The sequence below is a fragment of the Callorhinchus milii genome, unplaced genomic scaffold (assembly GCF_018977255.1).
Source record: "Callorhinchus milii isolate IMCB2004 unplaced genomic scaffold, IMCB_Cmil_1.0 Scaffold21, whole genome shotgun sequence".
NCBI lineage: Eukaryota > Metazoa > Chordata > Chondrichthyes > Chimaeriformes > Callorhinchidae > Callorhinchus > Callorhinchus milii.
This window is the reverse complement of record NW_024704762.1, coordinates 10584088-10589371: the sequence shown is the minus strand read 5'-3', so window position 1 is coordinate 10589371 and position 5284 is coordinate 10584088.

Here is a 5284-nt window from a genome sequence, read left to right as displayed (position 1 = left end):
TAATCCAGACCTGCCCATGATTGGGGAGCTTTCACAGTACTTGCTTCTAACGCAAGCTTTTCTTTTCCAAAGAATTATTATTTTTATTGTAAAAAGACAATTATATTAAAAAAATGTTTTTTTTAAATTCTTATGAAGTAACGATTTTAACACACCAACGGGAATGAGCCAAGAGCTGCTGATTTTACATCATGCAAGGATTATTATTCATCATTTGATATTGATATCCACTTTGGGTGTTACTGAATACAACAATAACAAGACTGAACCCCAATACTCGCTCAACACCAGGAGGAGACAGAAGAACTGTCCTGTGTGAGCAGCGCTATATAAGTGCAGGTTATTGTTGTTTTTGTTGCTGTAGGAGGTTACATAAAACCTGGCTCAGTCGGTAGCAATCGCAGCTCAGAGCCTTTGAGACTGTGACTTCAAGCCCACACGTCGGGGACATTGAGCTCAGTCTAAGCTGTCACTGTAGTGCAGGGATTGTTAGAGACGCCATCCTTTGTATGAGACAGGATTAGAGTCAATGGCTCCAGTGGGGAGAGAGCAACAACAGGTTTGGCTGAAATGCCTACAGTTTTAAGGGGCCAACCTGGGCGATTGAGTTCAGGAGGTGAGACATATCTGAACAGATCAGATTGTTTAATTGCTTCATGGTCATATAGATCTTCAGCGCCCCATAGGCAAAGGAACATTGGTGGGAGCAGGTCTACTGAACCAGTTAGTGTTGCAAGTCCTTTGAGCTAAACTAAAGCAAACATGCGGCTTAAGATCTCTCTCAGCTCTGCTGAGTTTACAGATTTATGACCTGGTGAAGAAGCAAAGGTGAAACTGTTGAGATTTAAGAATTAGACCAATGGTTGCTGTCAAAAATTAGCTGCATCAATAAACAAGTTCCAACATTAAGTAATTTTGATTCAAGCTCCTTGTTTTACACTTCCTTTCAGTCCATCTAAGATGGGAGTTTCTCTCTCCTGGTGTTCTGGCCAACAATCTCCAAATAAAATCAATCATTTACTTCTTGATTGTTTGTGGGGATGTTGCTGTGTGCAAAATTGGCTGCTGCATTGACCTATAAAACACAGTCACCACACTCTACAGTAAATCCTGTGAAATGTTTTCAGACGTTCTCCCGTCATGTTATATCAAAAGTAAGGATTATTATAATTATTATTTATTATTGTTGAATTGAAACAATTGCTCTTAAAAGAGTCAGTATAGGCAGGATGGGCCTAATTGACCTTGTGTGTTGTAAATTTCTTTGGTTCTGTTATTGTATCTCCACTCAGCAACTCCCCACAGGAATACAATTAAGATCAGAAACTCACTGTGTGTGACATTGGCATAAACCTGTATCCTATCACTCCGTGCCACAATTCATGAGAGCTTCAACTTTTATACTGTTGCCCCCTTCCCCCCCCACACACACAGCGACACACACGCAGTTAATGAGATGACATTGGATGTCGGAGTACCTTGTGATCTAATTTATTTATTAATTTTGTAACCAGAAACAGGAGGTTAGAAAATTATAATTCTTCACGATGATAAAAGATTTTCAAAATATGTATCCTTGCTGAGGATCGTAGCAATAAGCTAGTGTATTCTAGCCTTTGATATAAATAGTAAATAATAATAATCTCACATACGATCCAGCCTCTTTCACGTCAGGAGGACGATTCAAAGCGCTTCACAAAATTCACTGTAAAAATCTAGTGACTGCGTATTTTTACAAACAAACGTTAACAAAATCACAGTTTCTGCTTGTCCCAGGTGGGAGCCCTGATTTCTCAAGCTAAGGTGTGTCTGACGTTAATTTTATTTGCACAAAATGCAATTTAAAAATTTTTTTTGCATTTGAAGAAGCGAATGTTACCTCGGCCTCGGCTGCAATCGTGAGTGAGGATTTTGTTCAGTGGTTTCCAGGGACTGAGATAACAAGAGAGAGCTAAATCCCTGGCTGGAAGCTGGCAGAGCGCAGATAGGCTCCCTGAGTCGCAGCCACTGGGCTAGGGATTCTGCTGTCAATAAATCAATAGATAATGTTCACTGTCTTAAATATGGTTCAAGCGACTGTTGTCAAGTGGCTGTTTGATAGATGGACAGCGGTCAGCGGGACTGCAGATAGGCAAGAGGTGACTATCACCTTGAGGTGGAACGTAGATTCCCATTCAATCCAGCGCACATGGAGACTGAGCAATTATACCCCAAAGCTCACTGAGAAAAACAACAGCAGCAAATGACATTTGTATAGCATCTTTCATATCAGGAGGATGTCCCAAGGCGCTGGACAGTCAGATCTCTGCCTGAAACCAAAGGGAATGGGATCAACTGTGTGGGAAAATGGGAAACGCTTCCACAATTGAGCTGCTAATTATAACGGCAACAAACCTGCTTATTCATAAATATCATTGAACTTACCAACAGCAGCAACAAGTTGCATTTACATAGTAGCCTTTCATGTGTGATGGACTACACTGCACAGTGTCTCATAGCACTGCACTCGGGGTGCAGTAATGTTAACTGCTGGAAAGATGCATTGAGGATACAATACCAGGAAGGGATTACTGTTTACATAATTAAACAACGTTATATTCTGCACAGAAGGAGGCTGTTTGACACAGTGTGTCCATGGAACCTACCTTTCTAACTCATCCTTTTCATATTCCACTCTCTAGCCCATTCTCAATATTGTTCCTGCTGAGCTTCACATCCAGTTCCCCTTCGAACGACCCTGGTAAAGAATTCCAAACTCTACAATCCTCAGAGTAAAGAAATTCCTTCTACATTAATTTCTACCAAACATTCCTGAGCCCGTGCTCCCTCATCACCAAGTCCTGTTCCAGAGAATGAGCAGCACAGGCTGAACCAAGATCTCTCTCTTGGTTGCAAAGCAGTCCATGTGTCCCCACAATGGCTAAGAGCATCCAAAGATTACACAAAAGGATGGATACAAAGTCAAGTGGTTATGCAGAGTTTCAATGGAATTGTTCACAAGAACCGTACAATCTCTGTTGACCTTTTCACACTCTTCTCGCCTAGTATTTGAAGGTCACTCATTGACAGGGTATAATGTTCAAGAAGTATAATTAATGTGAAATGAAGTGTTTGGCCTGTAAAGTGTCAATCTGAAAGCCATTTAAAGAAAATTCACACAATCTGTGATATTAGTAGTACATGACTAATCGATGGGTAATCAATAGTAGAAACAGTCATCTCAAATTTTAGTGTTGTGCAAACTACTGTAGGTGTAATAATAAATAATATTCTTACTTTTGATATGGCATTGATCACATTGAGAAGACTTCTCAAAGCACTTCACAGGATTTACTGTAAATTAGTTACTATGTGTTTCGTAGGCGAATATGGCAGCCAATTTACGAACAGCGACATCCCACCAACAGCCGTGACTAATTGTAGTGAAGCTGAATCTTTCCCAAGCTGTTCCCGAAAGGAAATCCAACACAACACAGAAGTCTTTCTGACAGTTTGTGATCTTTCACCTCTGCTGGTTTCCTGTGCTCCAAATTGGGGAGGTCACATTGAATTGCAGTTGTATAGCACACTTCATTCGTGTCTCGGAGCGAGCGCAGGTGCTATTTAATGCAAGTTGTTGTTGAATTTCAGGTAAAGCTTTGGGGTGTCAATGTACCTTCATTGATTTGTTTTTCTTTCTATAAACAGTAAAAAATAGATATTTGATATACAGTGGGGCTCATGTCCAAGCTACAGAACACTGAGCTTGTTGATGGTCATGCACGTTGTTGTTGGTCATGTCCTTGCACGACCCACTGTTGCATTAATGACATAAATACCAAAAACAATAAGGTTATAATAATAACCCTTGCATTTGATATAGCACTTTTCACGTCTTCTCGACGTCTCAAAGCGCTTCAAATAGACTGTAAAGTGAATTGACCGTATATTTGTGGGCGAAACGTGGCAGCCAATTGCGCACAGCAGCGTCCCACAAACAGTCATGGATTGAATATGACCAATTTTTTATTATTGTTTTGTTTTGGAGGAATTATTATTAGGCGTGTGGAGTAAGGAAACTTGCCCAAGGTTTTGCCCTGCCTGGAATTGAACCCAGGTGTCTTGCTTGCAAAGCAAGTGCTCTAACCACTGAGCTACAGGAATCCACAGGTTAATAATCACAGATTGGCCACAAGTTTTTTTAAAATCACACTTGAATGTGGTTTTAAGGAAAAGAAGAATGTTTTTACATTTGGTTGGCAAAGCTCTCAATTTCTCAACTCTAATTCTTCAAAACGTTTTACACACAATGACAGAAACACTCTCAGCTACTGTGTAAAATGGCAGTCAAGTTAAAACCCAACAATGTTTCTGAGCAAATTTCTCAGTGCATTTTATGGGGGCTACAAGCAGAGCACATTACAGTATTGTAACAAAGCTCTTGCTCTCTCACTCCCTGGGCCTTGTCAAAGCACATTTCCCAATTAGGAGCTAAAAATATTCCCCTCCTGTCTCCATGCGGTATTGATTTTGCCTGTAGCAGTGTCTATGAACACAGGGGGGAAAGGTGAAAGTACCCAAAGATCAGCTCGGTTTTTCTTTTCAGAAAGCAGTGAGAAGCTCTGCAAGTCTGATTAGCCCAACTGACCACTGATAGGGAATCGGAATCAATAGCCAATCGACCCTGGCAAGCAATGCAAATGCAGATTGGCTGTAGGTCAGAGTGTTTTAATTCTAGCCAGAGGTAAGCTAATCAACGAGGAATCCAGGGATGTGATTATTTCTGCTCAACTGCTAAATTCAAGCTCGTTTTCCACATTAACAGATAATGCAGTGGAGTCTTGCCAGAGTATGTCTTGGTTAAATGTCCGTGAGATTCTGCCCAGTTTATCTGATTATGTCCCTGACATTTTACTGTGATCAGCATCATTGCTGCTCTCTCACCAAGCTTCACATCCAAAATATTGAGATCAGAAGAAGCCTTTTTGTTTCATTTCAGCACCTCGGCTGTTCCGATCTTGTTGCCACAGTTCCGCGTATATATATTTGCTTTTTTTAAAAACATGCAGTGCTTTAGACACTGTCGATTATTGACTTATTATTCTGCAGAAAACCTCCTCCCGCCACATCATGGGTAAAACTAGCAACTGCAGGACATTGATTCCCGCTCAGCCTCTCAGCCCTAAAGCTGCAGCGTTGGCCCAGTACATGTACACCCACCATATCTGGTCTGAGCCATGAGCTTCTCTTTCCCGCTGCAGATAATAACAATGTTCAGGCCTTTCACAGCTGTCGCTGTACTCAC